This window comes from Castor canadensis, chromosome 3 (assembly GCF_047511655.1).
Source record: "Castor canadensis chromosome 3, mCasCan1.hap1v2, whole genome shotgun sequence".
NCBI lineage: Eukaryota > Metazoa > Chordata > Mammalia > Rodentia > Castoridae > Castor > Castor canadensis.
This window is the reverse complement of record NC_133388.1, coordinates 121,526,553-121,550,319: the sequence shown is the minus strand read 5'-3', so window position 1 is coordinate 121,550,319 and position 23,767 is coordinate 121,526,553. Positions and strand designations below refer to the sequence as shown.

Sequence of the window (23,767 nt, the reverse complement as noted above, 5' to 3'; positions counted from 1 at the left end):
AGGTCAAACTCCAGAATTGCAAAAAAACAATTAACTTTTCTGAGCCATGTTTTGGTTTTTTTTTTCATGCAAAATGGACATACCCTACTTATATATAGGGACTTAGGGATAATAAAGGAGACTGTGAATTTAGAGTGCATCTTCCATCAGCCAGGTTCTATGGTTTCAACTACTACTTCCTGATTCCTTTAACATGTAGAGGACTAAGCTAGACAGACACTAGCCATTGATATGGCTGGAACCTCACTGTACTATTTGGGCTAAATTTGGTAGTCACTGTATGACCTTTCTTCATCCTTAAGTGATAATTAGTCAGTCCCCTATTTATTGTATCCTGCCTTGTATTATATTTATTTGAATATAAACATATACCTTCCACTAAAATACAAATATCTTGAAAACAGGAATCATATTTATCTTTAGAATTTCTTGCTCTTAGCATAGAATTTTGTAATGAAATAAAATTGATAAATGTTCATTTAGTTGGATTGGTACTGGAATGCCCAGAATATGTTGTCTCCTCACCATATAGTCATAATGGAATAAGAAGCTGGATGGAATGTTCATCGTCTCACTGAACCTCTACTGAGAAATTCCTGTATTTCAGGCACTATGTTTGATGCCCACAATGCAAAAGTGACAAGACATTGTCTCTGCTCTCATGGAGTTCACAGTTTTATCTGTGTTTGACTAAGGAATCCTCTTTTTTTTTTTTTTTCCTTTTTTTTTCCGGTGCTGGGGACTGAACTCAGGGCCTTACACTTGCCAGGCAAGCGCTCTTCCACTGAGCTAAATCTCCAACCCCAGGAATCCTCTTTAATACTAGAACAACAAAGTCAGAACTTACAGATTGGAGGGGTCTTTTTACAGAGTAATTCACTATTATAAATGTAATTTATTCAATAACAACTATGTAAGGAGCTGTACTAGTTGTTTTGCTTACTGTACATAATTGACTCCTCACAATACTCCACTTTAAAGATGAGAGAACAGAAACTTGAAGAGGCTATGCAATTAGCCTAAAATCACTATAACCGGTAAATGGAATTAGAATTAAACTCATATCTTTATTAGTCACAGATACTAGATCACCAGTGATGATTCCCAGCAAGTATTACAAAACCTGCCTGACAAATTATAAGAATCCCAATGACTTATGAGTGTGTAATTCACAAGACACATAAAAGTTTAGGATTGGTGGTGTAGCTCAGCAGTAGAGCAATTGCCTACATGCATGAGGCCTTGGGTTCAAACCTAGTACTGCAAAAATAAAGAAAGAATAGAACTCAGTGGTAGAATTACTTACCTAGCATTCATGAAACTCTGGGTTAGATTGCCAGCACAGCAAAGCAAAGGAGATTTTAGATGTCTTTGTGAAGATTATCTGATTTTTGTACTAGCCAGCTCCTTCATTCACTCCAGAAATAACAAGTTGACCTGATTGCCAGTGATTTTCTTTATTACCAGAAGCAAATGTATTATTATAATTCCAATTGTAGCATCTCCGACATTTTACCTAAAGATGCAATCAAAAATTAACTTCCAGCCGGGCACTGGTGGCTCACACCTGTATTTCTAGCTACTCAGGAGGCAGAGATCAGGAGGATCATGGTTCAAAGCCAGCCCAGACAAATAGTTCTGTAAGACTGTATCTCAAAAAACCCTTCATAAAAATAGGGGTGGTGGAGTGGCTCAAGGTGAAGGCCCTGAGTTCAAGCCCCAGTACTGGAAGAAAAAAATTCCAAATAGGGAGAAGGGCAAATCTTTTCTTTCTTATTTCAAGTGTTTGTAATTCATTGCCATCATTGTTTTTAAATGTGATAAATACAACAAAAAAATTTACCAGCTTAACCATTTTTAAGTGTATAGTTTAGTAAAGTACACTCCCAATCTCCAGAACTCTTTTCCTCTTGCAAAACCAAAAATCTATAACCATGGAACAACCCATTCTCCCCTCCCTCCCAGCCCCTGGCAACTACTGTCCCACTTTCTGTGTTGATGAATTTAACTACTCTAGGACCTCAGATAAATGGAAGCCTGCAGTTTTTGTCCTTTAGTGATTCTTATTCTGCTCAGCACAGGGTCCTCACTCAAGATATGTTGTACCAAATGTCAGAAGAGAGAAATTTTTCTTACAATCTATTTTGAGAATACTCAAGTGCCAGAACATTTCACAAAATACCTGATTGGTATGCTTCACAAGTGTCAAGTTCCTGAAAAACAGGAAAGGCTAAAAATCTGTCACAGATTGAAAGAGACTAAAGAAATGTGATGACTAAATGCAATGTGGTATCTTGGACTAGATATTGGAACAGAAAAAGGTCATTAGTGGAAAAATTGGTGAAATCTGAATTAACTGTGGTTTAGTCAATACTGTTACATCAACACACTAATTTCTCAATTTGACTATACCATGATTATAGAAAATGTTGATAGGGAAAAGTGGACAATAGGCATATGGAAATTTTGCACTATCTTGACACCTCTTCCCTAAGTATAGAATTACTTCACAGTAGCTGTGCACTGGTGGCTCATGCCTGTAGCTAGCTACTGGGGAGGCTGAGCTTGGGATGATTGTGGCTCAAGGCCAGCCCAGACAAATAGTTCTCAAGACCCTATCTCCAAAATAACTAGCACAAAATAGACTGGAGACATGGCTCAAATGGTAGAGCACCAGCCTTACAAGTGCAAAGCTCTGAGTTCAAACCCTGCAGTAAAATATTTTTAAAAATTAATTTCCTCTCTTAGTGATTATTTTAAGGAATGGCAGAGTTACTCCATTAATGCTATCATTGCTCATGGTATTTTGAAAGCCCCCTTTTGGGAATTGCCTTCAAACACCTAAAATACAAGAAATCTGAGAAGTTATTTGATCCAATCTCCTCAACATTCCAGGAAACTCTGCCATGTACTTTTGTTGTTGTCTTTTCTTTCGTGCTGGGATTGACCCCTGGGCCCTGTAATGCTAGGCAAGCACTCTACCACTAAGCTACATCCCAGCCCAATTAACTCACTTTTCAAGTGATTAACATTTGAGTTAAGCTCCAAAATGTCCCCTTTACAAAGTTTATGTCAATTTTGGGGTAGACTTACCTTTAGGCTCATTTGGGGCTATTTCAGCACTCTATATTTCAAAAAGTGGAATTACTAGGCAAAGGGAATACACATTTAAAATGCTGATTTCGTTCTTTCAATTTGCCACCCACAAAAGCTGTATACTTCCACCAGCAGTTTCTTAACATAAGATGCTATATATCTTTTCTATTTATGCCATTCTGGTACGCAGGGGCCTACCAAAGTGGAGTCAGTGAGAGCAGCCTGCCTCTGTAAGAAAAAGTATTTTACTACTGACATCGTTTAGAACTGCCAGAGCCAGACAGTGGGGTTTGAACTCAGGGTCTTGAGCTTGCTAAGCAGGCACTCTACCACTGACCCATACCCCCAGCTCTCCTTTTATTGTTTTAAAGGAACTCTTTATGTATTATGAATAATAAGCCTTGTTATACACATTGAAGATATTCTCTTTGTATTTCACTTTTAACTATTTCTCTTTCATTCTATGAAAATGATGTTGGTATTTTGGGGAGGGTACAAATAAACTTTTATTCCATTTAATTTATTTCAAAATTAAAAATAGTAGGCTGTAGGATCAGGTTTCAGAAACTTATGTGTCAAAACTCCAAGTGATAAATCCTCTTTGCTTATCTGAATATGAAGCAATGCCAAAGATCAAAGCAAAGCCTACAAAAAGCTCCTGATGTGCCCTGTAGGACTCCTGCCTTTGCCTTCCCATTTCCTACCAGCCTTCATTGCTGCTTGCTGTCAACCTCAGGGATTCCTAGGGGAGAAGGAAGAAGATGAGGTGAGACTCAGTCATGTTCTGTATAGTGTTAAAAATCTTCATATAATCTAACCAACCTAATGGAAATGCATCCCATACGAGTTTGTCCTAGAAACCTAACTGGGGTTGGGTGACAGGAGATGCAGAAAGGACAACAGACAGAAAACCAAACGTGCACAAAGCTGGGGCCAGGTAGACTGGGCACTTGGATGGAGATGCTCAACAGATACAGTGGCAAAATGAGGTGGAGCAGCAGCCCTCGGGGGAGGGGGCATGACATGGTAATTCTCAGGAACAAGATGAACCTGTGATTGCTTCTCTCTGAACATAAACATCTTAGGAAAAACAGCTGTACTGCATCTTGCCCGCTTCTGCAGCTGAGGCTGTGCCAACCCAAGCCTGCAGTTTATTGGGCATAACTGCATTTGCTTCCTTCTGCGGCTGGGGCTGTGCCACACTCAAGCCTGCAGCTTATTTGATACAGCTGTGCTTATGTACTCCACTCTCCACATCTCCCCCTTTTTAAATTTCTTAAATGCTCCTGATGAAGCCTGTCCCCTAATCCAAGGAGTTGTCTTCACACCAGGCAGCATCTGACTGAAAAAAACAAGAAAACAGATGAACAGAAGAAGTGCTTTAGCAAGTTAAATGGATTAAATCCTTGAATTCATCCAGGATAGTCTTTGCAATAGTAGCTGGAGAAACCACACTATCATAACCCTTTAGCATGGCCAATATTTGTTGTCTTAATTGCCATAAGTCCACAGTATCATTTGCTTCATTCCATTCACCCATAAGATGAGCTTTACCTATAGTTAGAGTCACTGTATTGAGGCACCAAATGTCCTGAGGAGTGACCTCCCATGTGCACCATATTACGAGTAAAGACAGACACGGGGTGGTTCTACCAAGTGATAGGATGCACCACTGGCAGGATGGGCATGAAAGTCCAGTATGCATCACTCTGGACAACACCCACATGTATTATAATTATGACCAATGCCACCAGCAATGTGCCTATGGGATTCCCAGCCATCCTCAGGCTACCAGTTACCATTATTGCCATATCCATTCATTTTTCAATTTGACCCCAAGTGGGTGGCTCACTGTCCCGCATCTGTCTCACCAGCAGCTGTTTCCTTGGCCACCCTCTGGTCAGTGGAGGAGTCAGCCTCAGTGGTTCCCTGTCCCGGGGTGAGTCTTCCAGTCTCAGCCTCCTCATCTTTGGGACCAGGAGGTCCTTGAGGCTTGACAAACACAATGGTACCCACACTGGGTGTTCTGCATCTTCAGGAAAAACACAAGTATGCCTTCAACCCCACATCTGGACAGGACTAAGACCATGCCAGTTGCCAGCAGTAAAAGTGTAGATTCACTGGGACGACTTATCAGAATATCACCCATGTAATGAAGGACATAAGCTTCTGGATACTTATGGCGTGTAGGTTCTATTGCTGCAGCAACAAATTCCTGACACATAATGGGACTTTTAGTTACGCTTTGGGGCAGCACTGTCCAGTGAAATTGGCGCCCAGGGCCAATTTCAAACATGGGCTGCATGTTTGAAAGGCAAGTGTTTAATTTGTGGGACCAGGGCCCTACTGAAAAGGCTGCACAGCCTGATATCCTAGCTCCATCCTTCTTACATTCTTTAAAGGCTGCACAGGATGTAACCTGCCTTGTTGATATTTTCCCAATCCCCTAAGGGGATTATAGCCTTGTTGAAACATTTGGTGAGAGACCTTGCTATTAAGACTGCAGAGTATACGTCCCATACCCTCCAATACATTTCTTCCCTACAGATTGACTGGAAGATTGTCTAGGACATAAGGAGCAAAAAGCCCTGAGTGTCCCTCTTCATCCCTCCAGCAGATCTGCTGCGCACTCCAGAGGGGGCCATGAGCAGCCCCTCCCCCTGCAGGTCAGCCAATGTCTAGCAGCAATTACGGAGACATCAGCATCAGTACCCAAAAGTCCCCCAAAACATTTTTCATTTAAGAACAAAGTCATTTCCGGTCTACCTTTTGTTACTTGTTGTACCCAGTAGGCATAATTAAAGGAACCAAATCCTCCAGCTTTCCACTGGGTGTGAGTTAACACCTTGTCTTTCTTCACATTTGGGAGAATAACCAGCTGAGCTATTTTTGTCTCCAGGGATACTGTTACAAAGGTACCTGGTGCCTGGGCCATTATCTTAATTTCTCAAGTATAGTCTTCATTAATCATACCTGGATAAACCTGTAATCCCCTATGGTTGTGCTACTTTTCCCTAATATTAAACCCAGTGTGGGGGGAGGAGAGGGGGGAGCAGAGGGCCATAGACCCTCATAGGGATAATTTGCATTCCCAAATCAGGTGTTAACATGTTTCAGGAGGTGGGACTGAAGTCCAATCCTGCACTTCCTGGGGTGGTGCGAATGAGGTTTTCAATGGTGGATATTGGTGAGGAGCCTGCCCCCACTGTTTGACTTGGAAGTTTCCCTGTCCTATAAGAGTTTGCCCATCTATATCTGTTTTGGAGTGACATTCATTTGCCTAATTTTTCCCCTCCAACACCAAGGACATATCCCGGAAGGTTGAGCCCTGGGCCCATTGGAACCAGTCAGTGGCCTGGTGACAGGCCCCAAGATATCTAGCTGTGGTCGGGGCTTATTCCAACACTCCCTAGCAAAATGTCCTTCTTTTCCACAGGAAAAACATGCTCCTTTTTTTCCTTCCCCCAGGGCAGAACACTTCCTTTAAGGCAGCAACTAAAGCTATACCCTGGATGTGACTCACCCAACCTCTACACAAATTCTAATCATTTCCTGCAGAGTAACTCTTTTTCTATATGGCTGAGGGGCTGTCTTACCGGCCTTATTAGCATTCTCAAAAGCCAGCTGCTTTAGCAGTATGTTTCAGGCTTCAGCATCCACAACTATCCTGCTTACGTTTTGCAGCAGGCATGCCACAAACTCTTGATATGGCTCATTGGGACCTTGGAGAATGCTAGTTAATTCCAAAGTCCTTTCTCCTTTCATGGGTAATTCTCACCATGCCCTTGTGCATGTGGCAATCTGCTGATAAGCTTGAGGGGGATACTGTAATTGAATATCTATGCCTTCAAAAGGTCCTCTTCCCATGAGCATATCTGCAGTGATATAAAGACCATGGGCCAAGTTATGGTTTACCTGCTCCTGACATAACTCTATAAGGCCTGTTTTCCACAGCAAGTAATCACCTGCAGAGAGGCATGCTTTTGCCAGCCATGTCCAGTCGTCTGGAGACATAGCACCGTCTCCTGCCACACTCTGTAATAGCCCAGCATAAATGGCACTGCAGAGCCATACATTGTAGAGGCTGGTTTTACTGCCTTTAAAGTTTTAAATAGAATCTTTTCATGAAATCTCTGTTGCATGCCAGGGTTCTTAGGGTCTAGTCTCTCAAGCACAGGGTAAACTTTAAAACCAGCTGTATCCTCTCCTTGACTATGAACTGCCTGCAAGGCAGCCTGCTGTGGACTCAGCAAGAGTAGGAAATCTCTTGGCCCATGGAGGTAACTCCAAATGCAAGGTTCCCTGTGCTTGATGTGCCAGAGCGTCCTCCCGACCCTCCTCATCTGACACTGAATCAGAATCCAAATCATCTTTGGACTGAATTTTAATTTTATGTGAAAACTTATCCTCATAAGGTGGGGCTCATGGCTCAGCCACTCCATCGCCTGCAGCATTTTGTTCCTTCAAGGGATACTGCCTGACTGGTTGTAAGGAGTGAGTCCCACATCCCAGCTCGAATATCAAGGAGGAAAATCTTTCTTTATGTGAGGGAGTAGGCCGCAAACAATCTTTAATCATAGGTCACAAACCAAAAGTAAAAATGGGTATGCATTCTGGCCCCTCAGCTGTATGTCGTGCCCTCAGCCCATCTCCTACCTTGTTCCATGTTTCTAAATTTACTGTGCCCTCCTCAGGAAACCACAGGCAAGTATCCTGTACAAAATCTAAAAACTGCATAACCTGACTCAACCTGAGTCTGATTCCTCTAATCTTTAGCATATCTTTTAAAGCCTGTATATAGAGCTCTTGGTCCTTAAATTCACCCTGTCCCATGTTTTTATACCTGGCTGTATTCAATTCACTCCCCCCCACCTTACTTGTTTCTTAGTATTTACTTGTTTCTTATTATATCTTACATGCATGCTTCTCAGAGAGTATCTCCCCATCTCAGGCTTCAAGTTCCCTCATAGTTAGGTACCCGTCCAGGTGTCACTTCTCTCTCAGGTCCCTGTTCAGGTGCCACCTCTCGCGTCCTGCATGAGCTTGTCTTAGAAACCTAAGGGTGACAGGAGATGCAGAAAGGACAACAGACAGAGGACCAAGCATGCATAAAGCTGTGGCCAGGTAGGAGGGCACTCACATGGAGACACACCAGCCCCCTCCACCTCCAGTGAGTTTATTATATACAGTGGCAAAAGGAGGTGGAGCAGCAGTCCTCCAGGAAGGGGGTGTGACATTGCAATTCTCAGGAACAGGAGGAACCTGTGACTGCTTCTCTCTGAACATACACATCTTAGGAAGAACAGCTGTACTGCATCTTGCCCACTTCTGTGGCTGGGGCTGTGCCAAACTCAAGCCTGCAGTTTATTTGATACAGCTGTGCTTATGTACTCTGCTCTTCACAGAAAACCTTCATGTCTTTCTGAGTTTTGTGCAAGCCAAGAAAGTTCTTTTTGTTGTTGTTGTTGTTGTTTTTGTTTGGTTTTTGTGGTACTAGTGTTTGAACTCAGGGCCTACACCTTGAGCCACCCTACCAGCCCTTTTTTGTGATGGATTTTTTTCAAGATAGGGTCTTATGAACTATTTGCCCAAGCTAGTCTTGAACGTGATCCTGCTGATCTCTGCCTCCTGAGTAGCTAAGAAAAATCAACTAGAAAAATGAACTTTTAAGTTTAAAAAATTCCATTGGGATTTTTGCTTTCAATTTATAGCTCACTATGGGGATAATTAACTTTTTTTAATGGATTTACCCATCTCTTATTAATTTTGTTTCTAGGTATTTTATAGTGATTATTGTGAATGGGCTATTTTCCCATTATGTTTTCAAACAGTTTCTTGCTGATACATAGGAAAACTATGTTTTGTATATATACCTTTTGGGAGGATCTGTATCCTCCCAAACTCAGCCTCCTGAGTAGCTTGGAATGACAGGTACTCACCACTCTGTCCAGCTACTAGTTGAGATGAGGTCTTGTGAACCATTTGCCTGGGCTGGCCTTGAACCACAATCCTTCAAATAGCAGCCTCCCAAGTAACTAGGATTATAGGCATGAGCCACCAGGCTCTGTATTTTTTTTTTTTTGATGTAGGGTCTCAGTAACTTTGCCCAGGGTGACCTCAAACTTGTGATCCTCCTTCTTCTACCTCCGAAGTAGCTGTGATCTCAGACATGTACCAACCACCAGGCATATTTTTTTATTTTGACATAATATTTATACATCTTTATGAGGTACATTATAATAATTCAATACATACAAATAATAAGTAATAATCAAATAATCAAAGCTAGTATTTCCATCTCTTCATCCACTAACATACAAATGTTATTAAGGGGTTTAAATTAAATATACTATTAAATATAAATATATTCTTAACTATATACTGTATTAGTTTTGTCACATATTTGTAAGGAACCCACTTGCCTTCTTGTCTACCCGAGTTTTTCCAGTTTCATGGGGTCTCTGAACATTGCCACTGTGACCTCCAGGGGGCACTGTTTCTCCTTCAATAGTGGGGTGGAAGTATTTCACTCACAAATGGAGTACTGGTGAAACCAGGAAAAGTATTTTTAAAATTTTACAATGTGACCTGGCACTGGTGGCTCATGCCTATAATCCTAGCTTCTCAGGAGGCAGAAACCAAGATCACGGTTCCAAGCCAGGCTGGGGAAATAGTTCATGAGACCCTGTCTCAAAAAAACACATCACATAAAAGGGCTGGTGGAGTAGCTCAAAGTTTAGGCCCTGGGTTTAAGCCTCAGTATAGGAAAAAAAAAAAAAAAGAATGCAAGACTTTGATTTTTGGGTTTGTTAGTTTTTTGTTTTGTTTTGTTTTTGAGACAGTGTCTTCCTCTGGAGCCCAGGCTGGCCTTGGCCTGCCTCAGCCTCCTGAGTGTTGGGAATACAGATGCTCACCACTGCACCCAGCAAAACCTTTATTTCTTGTATTAATTAGCTATAATTGCATAGCAAGTTACCCCCAAAATATTGAAGCTTCAAACAACAAATACTTATTTCCTGTCAGTTTCTGTGGATCAGGAATCTGATGCAGTTTAGCTGGGTGCCTCTTGCTCAGGATCTCTTGGAAGGCGATAGTCAAAGTGTGGACTAGGCTTCCCATTGAGGCTCAAGATGATCTGCTTCCACGTTCACTCACAAGGTTGTTGATGGGCTGCAGGTCCTTGCTGACTATTGGATACAGGAGTCAAAGGAGTGAATAGCAAGAGGCAAGAACCAGTAAAGGCTATTTTAATCCTACCTCTTTTTCAAAGAGTGAAGGCTATTTTAATCCACTTTTTATCAAATCCACATCTCGCCATTGTGTAAGTGATGAGCAATCGTGTGTGTGTGTGTGTGTGTGTGTGTGTGTGTGTGTGTGTGTGTCCGGGGGCTTCCTGCATGTGAAACACACACTCTACCACTGAGCTACACCCCTGGCCCAGCTGTGAGCAATATAAGGGATATGGTAACATCTCCCTCTGAGACAAAGAATAGACTATTGCTTGCTACAAAAGCAACGGGTTCCCCAAACTCAGGAATCTCCAGCTGCCATGCAAAGTCACTGTCTAAGCCCCTTCATGATTTTCTATGTTGTTTTTCTGTGTTGTGAACAATACAGTCCATTTTCTGACTTGGATGTCTCATGTTGAAACTGGGGGAAAACTGAAATAAAACTTTCAGCTTCACTTTCTTTCAATTACTTATTTTTAGTGGATTTAAAAGTCACTTTTTTTTTTTTTTTTTGGCAGTACTGGGGTTTGAACTCAGGGTCTTGCGCTTGCTAGGCCAACCTATTCCCTTAAGAGGGCATGAACTTTCTTTTTCCACAGTCCCCACCACACCCTATTGTTGCTCACTTTGATGACTCTATAGCTGCCATTAATCTTCTCACTTCCACCTCTCTGGAACTTGAGATACTGAGTTTGTGAACTCTTCTACATCCAATCCTGATGCCTTTCATTAGAACCTCCCATTGACATGGGAGGCTCTGTAGTGCCCTTAAGGAGAACGTGGCTTAAAATTGAATAGATCGAGTTCTGCTGCTTTCTTTCTGTGTGACCTACTTGGGTAAGGTTATCTCACCTCTTTGCTCTTCTGTTTCTTTATCTGTGAAATAAGGATAATGGTGGGGTAGTAGAAGGATTAAAGACAACAATGTATGTGGTGCTGAAGAGAGGCCCGAAGCACTCAGTGAGAGCACCCAGCCTCTTCCTATAAGCCCCATGCTCACCTCTCAGGGAGGTAGCAGGGCCACTCCTGTTAGGCCCTAGCATACCGGCTGAAAACATTTGCATGCTGTGTCTGGATACAAATAAGAAAATGATAAGAAATTAGATACCACTTAAGTAAAAATTTATTTTTCTAAATTGCCATCTATCATCAAGAAGCCATAGTGGGGTTAAGCTGTCTTTAAGCCAATAGTAGCAGCTGTACTGCTTGGGGAATAATCTTATAATATAGTAAATCAAATTCCTGTAATTAGTTATGTAAACAAAACAAAGATGAAAATTTGTGAGTTAGTGTGATTTCCTTCCAGGAAATAAAAATTTTAAAGACAATTTTTCCATATGCTGGCACTTGCCTGCAAATTTTATAGGGCTCCTGATGTATCTATCTCTACATATCCATACTAACTTATTATTTTTATTTATTGCTGTAATCCTAGCCACTTGGGAGGCTGAGATGGGGAGAAACAAAATTTAAGGCCAGCCCAAGGAGGTTAAAAAAAAAGTTTGAGATACTCCATCTCAACCAATAGCTGGGCGAAGTGGTGTGCTATATGGGAGGCTGAGATCAGGAGGATTGTGGTTCCAGATCAGCCTGGGCAAAAGGGGAGCTCATATCTCCAAAATTACCAGAGCAAAATGGACTGGAGAAGTGACTGTTTGCCTAGCAAGTGCTAAGCCCAGAGTTCAAGCCCCAATACTTCCCCCTGCTCCCACCGTCCCCAAAAAAGTCTGACAAGGGTGTCCCTGGACTAAAACCAAGGTGCTGGCTGGACTGTGTTCCTTTTTCAGAAAGTCTAGAATGAATTCATTTCCTCACTTTTTGTAGCTTTTAGAGGCTGCCCACATTTCTTGATTTGTGTTCCCTAACTCTACCTTCAAAGGTAGCAACTCTGCCTATTCTCCCATAGTCACAGCGCGCGCTCTCTCTCTCTCATACTGGAATCAAACCATCATGCATGATGTACCACTGAGCTACATCTCCAGCCCTCCTCTTGTTTTCTGATTTCTTTTTCCTCTCTTCCACTTGAAAGGGCAACCTTAGACCCCCCAGGGGTGTTCAGCTGAGTGGCAATCTTAATTCCATCTGCAACCTTAGTTTTCTGCCATATAATGGAACAGCATATTTAGAGGTTCTGTGGACTAGAATGTGGCCAGCTTAGAAAGCCATTGATGTGCCTCCCATAATGAGTGTATATTTTATGTATGTAACTGACATCATATGTAATTTAACTTTTTACCAACTATGAGTTTATCTCATCTAATCCTCACGACATCCCTATGAAGTAAAAGCTACTTTTGTCATGAGAAAACTGAGGCTAAGGGAATTAAGAAATGTGTTTGGTTCCAAAGCTTGTAAGTGACAGAATGAGACATGAATCCAGGGCTGTTTTCCTCTAAAACCATATCCTTAATTATTAGGTTATAGTAAACTTTGCTCAGATTGTGTTTTTCTTTTTATTTTCCAACAAAAAGTCAATTATAATGAATTTTTTTTTGTCGGAGGGATAGCTCAAGGAGTATGTATTAGGCAAAATTCAAAGAAACATATCTGCTTATATAATATCAAACACTTTTGGTAACTAAGTTTTACTTTTCATACCATGCCCAAAGTTTCTGAAATGTTACCACTGCTTGATTTTTAAAAGTTAAGCCGGCTGAGCATGATGGTACATGACTATAAGCCCAGGCTTGGGAGGCTAAGACGGGAGGACTGTGAATTCGAGGCCAGCCTGAACTACATAGGAAGCCTTTGTTTACAGTGTTTAAAAGTAAAAAACCGGGCCTGGCGCCTCACTCCTTTAATCCTAGCTACTTAAGAGGTAGAGATCAGGGGGATCAAGGTTTAAGAACATCCCTAGGCAAACTTCCCAAAATCTTATCTCAAAAGGACCCTTCACATAAAAGGGCTGGTGGAAGCAAAAACCCTTGTTCCTTCCTATTATTGCTTATACTCTCTCTACAACAAAATTAGAAATAAGGGCAAAATAGTTTCTGCTGGGTATTGAGGGGGGGAGAGGGAGGGGGCGGAGTGGGTGGTTAAGGGAGGGGGTGGGGGCAGGGGGGAGAAATGACCCAAGCCTTGTATGCACATATGAATAATAAAAGAAAAAAAAACCATCACAAAAAAAAAAAAAAAGGCTGGTGGAGTAGCTCAAGGTGTAGGCCCTGAGTTGAAGCCCCAGTACCACAAAAAAAAAAAAAAAAAAAAAAACCAAACCACATCCAGGAGCTGGTGGCTTATGCTTGTGATCCTAGGTACTTGGGAGGCTGAGATCAGGAGGACGGAGGTTCAAGGTCAGCCTGGGCAAGTAGTTCATAAGAACCCATCTCCAAAAATAGAAAAATGGGCTCAAGCAGTAGAGCACCTGCTTTGCAGGTGTGAAGCCCTGAGTTCAAACCCCAGTCCCACAAAACAAAAAAAAAGTAAACAAGATCCCACCAGCACTTCTTCATTACTGTGTAGGAAGACATGTAGGATTCCATTTTAATGTGAAGACCCTGAGTTCAATCAATCCCCAGTATTGAAAACAACAACAAAAATCCTCCAAGGATTCCACTTTTAGTCATCCACAGAGTTTTCAGTAGATGGTCTCCCTGTTTTTTACCATTGTTCTTCAATGCAAATCAGTAAAAATGAAATGTAATTTACCCCAATCACAGATTGAAATGACTGTGTAGTTACAAATTCAATATACTAAGGAATACAGTCACACAGCATCCTGAGGATGGTTAGCTATTTAAAGTTCTGTGAATGGAAACAGAGGTGAGGGCAGAGAAGCACGTGATGCTGTGGATGGAGCTCTGCTGTGGGAATAATGCTTTATGCTTCATAAATGATACTAAGTACTTTTGGGATGATGATTATCTTTTTTATTTCTGTCTCTTGGAGCCTAGGACAGTACCTGGCCCACACTAGGTACTCAGGAGTAACTGAAGGAAGAAAGAGAACAAAGGTATCAAATTCTTAAATGACACCAAACCAAAGAATAGGGGTGTAGAAGATAAGTAACATCAGCACGTTTTTTTGTTTAACATGCAGTCTAGTAGTGCATACCTTTAGTCCCTGTTACTCCAGAGGCCAAGGAGGGAGAGGATTACTTGAGCCTAGCATTCAAGGCACATCCACATATAAATTACAAATTTGTGACCTACACTAATATTTGTACACATTATAAGATATAAATTCCAAAATTTTAAATGTAAAATAATCAATATATTTAAAATAATGGGGGCTGGAGGTGTGGCTCAAGTGGTAGAGTACTTCTCTAGTAAACACAAGACCCTGAGTTCAAACCCCAGTACCACCAAAAATAATACAACAATGTAATGATATTTTATTAATAGTATAAAAGTCTTTTCTTTTCCAAAACTCAAATACTAAAACATGAAACTTTCACTTGATATTATATTAATTGGTAACTTACTACTTTTTTAAAATCTTGGTTTAACACTTTGTGATACAGGAAATTGACAATTAGTTCTAAGTTTAGTTATTCTAATGCTTCATTTTAATAGCTGTCGAAGTTGAAAATGATATTTGGAAAACACACCAGGTTTAAATGGAAGAAATGCACTGTCATTCCCTGTATCTGCTAAAGTACTCATTTTCCTTTTCAGTCCCATCAACCAGTTCTGTGGAGGTTTTTGTTGAAGTTTGACTAGAATTTTCCATTGTCTCTGCTATCAATCAACAATTCTTGCAAACAAAAGGCATAGAAGTTTACCTCAGACACCATAAAGACCCACTGAAATTCATTATGTGGAAAAATTTTGAATAGAAAACTGTATTTCCAAATTTTTATTGTATACAGAGCATAATATGCCTTTTGATCATATACACACACACACACAAACACACAGACATTTTCTCAATAAAAATCACACACCGTTGGAAACATTTCCAAGCATTTTAAAAATATTCTCTCCAAAATACTTCTTTCAGAACACATATACACTTAGAGGGGGTGAGGGGAAGATAGTTTCTCACTCATTGCTAAACTTTACCTAAAAGTAAAGTGTGTGTGTGTGTGTGTGTGTGTGTGTGTGTGTGTGTGATTCATTTCGTAGCATATTATCCACAGGCTGTATCACTGAAAAGGTAAAGAAATCTGGATTTTTTTTGTGTTTTTTTTTTTTTTGTGACACTGGGGTTTGTACTCAGGGTCTCATGCTTGCTACACAGACACTCTACCACTTGAGCCACTCTGCCAGCCCTTAATCTGTATTGTTTTGTCAGAGAAAAATACATAATTCATTTTGATAGACACCTACACTCTCAAATAATAGCAGCCAGTGTTTATGTAATGCTTATTTTGGTTGTAGATATTGTACAAAGAGATTTATATATACTGTTGTCTCTTGGTATCCATGGAGGACTGGTTCCAGGACCCCACGGATACCAAGACCTGCAGACGCTCAAGCCCCTTATGTAAAATGGCATTAAAAATGGCATAGCATTTCCATATACTTTAAGTCATTCAGGTTATTAATAGTACTTAAAACAATGTGAACAATGATATATTGTTTAGGGAATACAAGAAACATTCAGTACTGTCGCAATTCTTTTTTTCAATACACAGTTGGTCAAATGCATACAAGTGAACCTGATGGAATGGAGGGCCAACTGCATTTATTAACTCACTTTGTCCTCAGAAGGGCTGATATCAATAGATACTATCATTATCCCTACTTTGTAGGTGAGGAAACTGGAGCTCAGAGATGTTAAGTAACTTTCCCCAGAATACAAGGCTGGTGATGACAGCACTACGGTTACAACCCAGGATCCATGATTTTGTTTTGGTTTTTTTGACAGTCTCTCTATGTAGCCCAGGCAAGCCTCAAATTTGCCATTCTCTTGCCTCAGCCTCCTGATTGCTGAGATTAAGAGTATGTACCACCATGTCCTGCTAGGATCCGTGTTTTTATTATTTTTTTGGGGGGGTACTGAAGTTTGAACTCAGGGCCTTGTGATTGCTAGATAGGTGCTCTACCACCTGAGCCATGCTTCCAACCCTTTTTGCTTTAGGGTTTTTTTTTTGCAGATAAGGGCTCACTTTTTGCCTAGGGATGGCCTAAGGTCTTGATCTTACCTATATCTCCCTCATATCTGGGATGACTGGTATATATCACCACTTCCAGCTTGTTTGATTGAGATGGAGTATGGCTAACTTTTTTGTACAAGTTGGCCAATAAACCATGATCCTCCAGATCTCTGCCTCCAAGTAGCTTGGATTACAGGTATGATCCATGCCCAGCCCAGGATCTATGTTTTTAACCACAAGTGTTTGAATACGTTGCTGGAGTTAGAATTTTCACAATCACTCCATATATCAGTATATAGGTATTAAAACAGTCCATTGAAAAGATTTATTTTTCCAAAGTTAACCACATCAATGAGCTGCTTGCTACATTACACAAAACTGCAGTAGACTGATGGTGAATGAAGGTGCCCTTGTGAACCCTTCACGTTTGGAAGACCCATTCTTCTCAGATCACCTTGTGGCACCAATTTAATGTGACAATGTGTCCTTTGTATAGTGTGAGGATGCCAGTGTCAACATATATGTTAAATGAAGTTGCAGTTCTTTCTTACTTTTTAGATAAAGATATAGACATGGCAATATTTTCTTTCTGAACTGTATTAGGTTGTCTCAAGCACACATAAAATATGCATCCTCCACTTTTGATGTCATTTGTCTCAGCTAATCTGAAGAAATTTAAAATCACTTAGGAAAAAATAGTTTCAATAAAATAGGTGCAGAGCAATTCAATAGGGTAATCAAAACAACTCCTTAAATATAATTTGAGAAATAAAAGGAGGCTGTGTTCAGATTTTACAATCTGATAATGATGAAATGTAATCTCAAACACGTAAGAGTGTGAATTGAAGAGCTGTGAGATCACTATATTAAGGAATTATCCATTTTTTCCTTTTTTGAGTTGCTGAGATTTGAACTCAGGACCTCATGCTTACTAAGCAGGCACTCTACAACTTGAGTGACTCCACCAGCCCTTTTTAGTGCTGGATGTTTTCCAGATAAGGTCTCGTGAACTATTTGCCTGGGGCTGGCTTCAAACCTAGATCCTTCTGATCTCTGCCTCCTGACTAACTAGGATTACAGGTATGAGCCCCAGTGCTCTGCTTGACCAATCTTTTATACAGTTCTATGTCTTACACTGGGAGTCTCAACAGGAATGTGGAGAATTTGGGAGAAAATGATAATGAGTCATAAAATAGAAAGAAAAGTGTGAGAAAAGTTAAAAGAAATAGGGTTATTTATCTGAGAAAACCTAAGAGAATTTAAGAGTTTTTCAGCACATGAAACGTTGTAATCCCTTAAAGTCTGCTTGAGTCTTTGACACATCTGGTTGAGCCAGACATAGATTCCTTAGAGAATTAGCTGAGGAATAGCAGTAACACACCACTTTAAGCCAGAGGCTACTAAGCCCTTGCTCTTGAAATGGGTGTTCAATCATTAATTGCACATAATTGACAGTAAATAACTGAGTCACCAAATGAATAGTATTTAAGAAAAGCTATTATTTCCCACTGATAAGTAACTTAAATAATAGTTATCTTCAAAGTCCACCTAGCAGGTTTGAGCTCAACGGCCTAATATGATCCTCTGAACATAGGAACTGCTGACAAAGGCCTGATGGGCTCAAGTGGTAGAGCGCCTGCCTAGCAAGGGTGAGGCTCTGAGTTCAAACCCTAGTGCCACAAAAGAAAGAAAGAAAGAAACTGCTGACAAGACTTATGTAAAATAAGTTACTGTTAAATATTGACAGACATAGTTTATGTACATAATAAACTGCCCAAATAAGATGAGGGGGGAAGCAAATGAGAGACAGAGAGGAAAAAAGAGTGACTTATTTTATTTTTCATACTCAAATTAGATTAAAAGACAATGAGATTTCCCTAATAGGGAAGTATACCAGTTTTACTTTAGATATCTAAGCTTAGCAAAATTTAAAGTAATTTCTAGATACTTTTTTAAAAATGATGCCAAGCAGTTTAAGGGGTCTGCTCTTTTAACACTTCCTCTTGATTTTCTCATGAGTCTAACACAGAAAGTGAGAAAGTCCTATGATCTGCAAAGTCTCACATTTGATCCTAATTGAGTCTTGCTTTAAAATGCATTTTCCCTTTATTATAAACACTTGAACTTCAGGTCTTTCAGATCAGGTTTTGGGTTTGAACTTGGCTAAGTTGACCCAAGAAACAATACTGAACTTTATACCTCTCACCTGTATCCCCCCACCCTAAATGAGCATTCACTGAACCATTTTCCAGATTAAAGAAACAAGTTAATTCTCCTCTGTGCTAAGGAAGTAAAAATCAGTCTCAATTTCAGTTCCCATGAGTATCTGAGTTTTTCTCACTGTGTCCCGCATTTCTTTGTGTTTCATTAAATTGTTTTGCTTAGAAAAATCAATGAAAGAGTCACAAACTAGTTTTCCCATATTCTTACTCATTTTTACAGCAGGTTTTTCTTTTTGATTATATTCTGAGCCAATTCACAATTAGGATTATGTCTTAAACTACCTTCCCCATAAAAACGGTTTGCTCTTTTTTCCAAGTTGTGGAATACTGCAATTGGTCTATCAACTAACTGATAAAGCTAGAAACTATAGCAACCACTCTTAATGTCTGACCCACTTCAGTAGGTGAGTCTGGAATAGCATGAAGGGAAAGATGTAAATAATATGATTCAAAGACAATTTTGCTTTTGTAATCATGTCATTGGTTATTATTACCTCTCTAGATGAGACATATAATCTGCAATAAAACAAATTCTCCAGAGAATACTGGTCTTCACTTTCTGAACCAGTTAACTTATGAAGAGAAGTCATTCAGGTCCTGTCACTACCATTTAATCCATTTTTCTCCCTAACAGAAATGATCATCCTTGTATTGGTATGCCCATAACCTCATCTAAGTTACAATAAAAGAACTATGAATAATACAGGCTTTATTATAATATAAAATAATAATTAGCTGGGCCTGGTGCACTCCTGCAATCCCAGGACTCACAAGGCGGAGGTAGGAGGACTGTGAGTTTGAGACCAGCCTAGATTACATAGAGACTCTGTCTCAAAAAAACAGAAAGAAAAATGCTTCCCTCTCAGGCATCATTTTAGAGAAAAGGTTTTCCATTTTGAATAGTGGAGGATAAAAAACAAGCTCTCGTTTCATTGGAATATATTATTTTTAAAACTACTTTACCCGGCTTGCCCAAGAAAACAAGACTGGAATGATGGCTTGGGACAGGACTCTGCATTTTGAAGAGCTACTTTATTGTCAAAACACAACAATAGAGTAGTCCCCAGCTCCCAGCCAAGCCTCTGCCACAGAATGGGGCTACAGGGCAGCAAGGCTCACTGTGTCTCACCCATGTTAACTGTGTCTACCCTGAACCATAAACACCTTCATAGGTCCCTGCCATGTGCAGCTCCAGGAGTTCTGCCAGGAGTTCTGTGTCGTCAAGGTGTTGCTTCTAACCTCTCATTATTGGTAACTTAAGAATTGCTTTTAATACATGTAAACTAAACTAAAATTCCTCAGCAGGGAAGTGGGGGGTCCTATAGGAGTCAGGTGAGCAAACCTGCTTGATACATGTACACTTCACCTGAAAAAGAAAAAACCACTTATACTAAAAAAAATTAAAAATTCATCACCTGGTTAAGTAAGGTTTTCAAAATATTTGGGTCAACTATTTTTATTATTATCAGTCTAATTTTCCAAAATTCTGAACATATCTTAGCATCTCTTTTGTGATTTTTTTTCCCTGTTAGTTTTAGGACTTTATGTATATTTTAAAAACTTCTAAAATGTGCCTGCTTTATGTAACTACAAACGAAAGACATATAAATTAGCATTTTTATGACTGTCTGAGAGCTAACGATGATGACTGTCTTAGTCTATTTTCTGCTACTGTAACAGAATACCACAGACTGGGTGTTTATAATTGAACAGAAATTCTTTTGGCTTATAGTTCTGCAGGCTGGGAAGTCCAAGAGCACTGCACCAGCATAAGGTGAAAACTTTTCATGCTGTGTCATACATGGCAGAAGGTGGAAGGGCAAGACAGAGCGCTAAACTCACTTTTAAAGAAATTCATTCTCGTTTTTCTCTTCACCATCTTTCCTCTTGCCTGGCCGCCAGCCGCCACCATGAAGGTCTTGCTGTGCAGTTTTGGAGGGTACAAGATCTACCCCGGCACAGAGGCGCTAGGCCAGGACTGACAGGAGGGTTTTCCAATTTCTCCAAGCCAAATGCGAGTCGGCGTTCCTCTCCAAGAGGAATCCCTGACAGATAAACTGGACTGTCCTCCAAAGAAAAAAGCACAAAAAGGGACAGTTGGAAGAAATTGAACAAAAGAGAACCCGACATGCAGTCAAATTCCAGCGGGCCATCACTGGTGCATCTCTCACTAATAAATATCATGGGCAAGAGAAATCAAAAACCAGAAGTTAGAAAGGCTCAACGAGAACAAGCTATCAGGGCTGCCAAGGAAGCAAAACAAGCTAAGCAGGCATCCAAAAAGACAGCAGGTGCTGCTAAGGCTCCCACAAAAGTTTCTGCTGGAGTTGGTGGAAACCGTTAATTTGGAAGATCAGATTTTTAAATAAAGATCCATCTACAACTCTAAAAAAAAAAATTCATTCTCCCCTAAATTGACCTTCTCCCTTCATAAAAACATTAATCCAATCATTGATCCACTGCTCTTGAGAGGTGAAATGGTTTATCCAAAGCAGAAAGCAGAAAAGCCAGGAGTTAAACTGAGGCCTGTCCAATTCCAAATCTTGTTCTCACAATCTCTACTCTCCAGGTAGAACAAATGGCAAACTATTTGTCTTATAAGAATGAACAGAATCATATTTCCAAACAAAAGACTGGGACCCATAGCCTGACAAAAACAATTTCTCTATTTAATATATTTATGTACACAAAACCTTTTATAAAGGCATAAACATCACCTAGACTTTTAGGTGAACATTTGGCAACAATTTAAACTTCAATTGGAAACAGTGGAAAATGGGGATATGAGCACCATAAGTGAATACGATTAATTAAAGTGATCAGCCTCAACATGTGGTTGTTTGTTTGGCAGTACTGGGGCTTGAACTCAGAGCCTCTTTGCTAGGTAGGCACTTGAGCCATGCCCCCAGCCCTTTTTGCGTTGATTATTTTTAAATTTATTTATTTATTTATTTGCAGTACTGGGGCTTGAACTCAGGGCCTACACCTTGAGCCACTCCACCAGCCCTTTTTTGTGACGGGTTTTCTTAAGATAGGGTCTCTTGAACTATTTGCCTGGGACTGCCTTGAACTGAGATCCTACTAATCTCTGCCTCCTGAGTAGCTGGGATTACAGGTGTGAGCCACTGGCACCCAGCACATTGTTTTTTTTTGAGATAGGGTCTCACTTTATGCTGGACTCGACTGTGCACCCCAGAGGAGCTGGGAAGATGAAGATAGGCATGCATCACCACATCCAGTCATTGGTTGAGATGGGGTCTCAGTAGCTGTGATCCTCCTGATCTGTGCTGGCTGCCACTGTGCTTAGCCTTCTACCTATTCTTAAAATTACTTTCAGGGTCTAGAGGTGTAGTCCAGTGGTAGAATGCTTGCCTTCCATTCCAAAGGTTCCTAAGGTCCTGGGTTCAATTCCCAGCACCAAGAAAAACATTAATTTTTAAGTGAAAAAAAACCTTAATGGCTTGTGAATATATATTTACCGCCTATAGTTTTTGAGAAATCAAGATATTAAATTGCAGCTCTCAGACTGCATATGCAAAATACCTAATCTCTTATCAAGTGAAGGCAGTTCATCCCCTTTCTTAAGATATTTGTGGGAGGTGGTGGGGTGTGTGTGTGTGTGTGTGTGTGTGTGTGTGTGTATGTGTGGTTCACTGCAGTGGGACAAATTTATCCTGGAACTGCTGTAATGATTCCCAGATGTTTGTTTTCCAAAAAAAAAAAGGTCAAAATGTGATGATAGCTAGGTATTTGTCTTTAAAACAAGAATGATGTCATTCCACTTGATGTTTATTGACACAAACTTCCTTTTGTCTAAAAAATTTCAACACTGTGAATATGGCTTTAATTAAGAAATGCACTGGTCACTTGTTGATTTGTTACAAAGAAAGAACTTCTCTGTGTTTTATTGTGCGGATTGCTTTTTGTGCCGACCACAGTGAAAATATAAAGGACCATTGACAATGTGCTGGTTTATATCTACAATATTCTTATGTCTGTTTCCGAATGCTACAGAAAACCATTGTTTAGAAAGTTTGTGGGATTATGTGGTTTAAAATATAAAAAGTATCTGGATTCATAATCCATTTTCTTTAAGAAGAAAAAGGTCATATTATGGTTTAACAGTAAAAAATGCATATTCTTACCTTTACTCATGGAGGCTCTTTGAATATTGTTTTAAAATGTAAGGAAATATCCTTTGAATTTAGGGAAGTGTCACACAGGTCCCAGTTCCACTGTCTTTGGCAGTATATTCATTCATAGATTTGTGGCAAATTTTCTGGAATCAGATGAAGTATATAGATAATTGCTTCAAAATCTGAAGCATGACATGCACATGGGAGTCTTTAAATAGTTGTTAGGATCTATCTTCGAGAGATACCGGGTAAAACCAAAATTACAGTGCTGCTGTGGGACAAACAAAAACATACCCAAAAACCCCCTCTCTACTCCACATTAAATCACACAATTCTTAGTCCTCCAGGCACTGAACAGTTCGAAAAGCATAGCTTCCGTAAGGAAGAACAGAGGTTTTAAAGGGAACCAACCCTCATTTAACTTGGAGATGAATGGAAAATGTAAGGAGGGGATTAATAGGAGTCAGTAAATCTAAAATGCTGTAGTAAAAGGAAATTTCTCTGTACACAGGACTGCCAATTTGTGAAAGCTGTCCTCTATCTGTACACACAAAAGTCCAAACTCTGCCATTGAAAAACAGTAGAAAACTGTTCCAATAATGCTGAATGAAGCACAGTTGTTCTTCTAACCCATCTGGACCCTTATTTTACGTAGAAACTCGGAGTTTCTTTCTAGTTTACAGCAGCTTCAAGTCCCCAGCCCATTCCTGGGCGTCTCTGGTCCCCTCTGGCGGCCGAGTGGTCTCGCTCCGCGTCCCAATCAACCAAGGTCATTTTCACCCGCGGGGTGGACGCTGTGGCCGCGCGGTTCCCGGGCCGCGGTCCCCGGGCCGCGGTCCCCATCGGCTGTGCGCGCGGCAACGCCAAAGTCTGAGTGTCTGCCCCGATCCACTTGAACTTTGCTCAGCGCGTGACCGCGGCCCGGGGCCCGGCCTTGCGCGCGGGCCGTGGACAGGAGACGGTTTCCGTGGCCGGCGGGGCGGCGGGCCTGACCGGGGTGCTCAGCCTGAGCCCCAGCCCGGCGCGGACCGCCCCCCGCCTCCC

The 23,767-nt window shown here is 40.6% G+C and overlaps 1 protein-coding gene and 1 long non-coding RNA gene across 3 annotated transcripts in view; one reads left to right on the top strand and one right to left on the bottom strand.

The window, feature by feature from the left end:
- The window catches only part of Sgk3 (serum/glucocorticoid regulated kinase family member 3), a 153,091-nt gene that overhangs the window by 14,377 nt on the left and 114,947 nt on the right, over window positions 1-23,767 (top strand). The gene's annotated exons all lie outside the window — the stretch shown is intronic.
- LOC141421659 (uncharacterized) lies at window positions 812-23,746 on the bottom strand. Of its 2 annotated transcripts, none has more exons than XR_012446320.1 (3): window positions 22,733-23,746; window positions 8,013-8,152; window positions 812-4,438 (listed from the first exon to the last, which is right to left on the bottom strand). It is a non-coding gene; the product is annotated as an uncharacterized lncRNA (long non-coding RNA). The 2 variants fall into 2 exon arrangements; XR_012446321.1 differs by having other exon boundaries at window positions 812-3,838.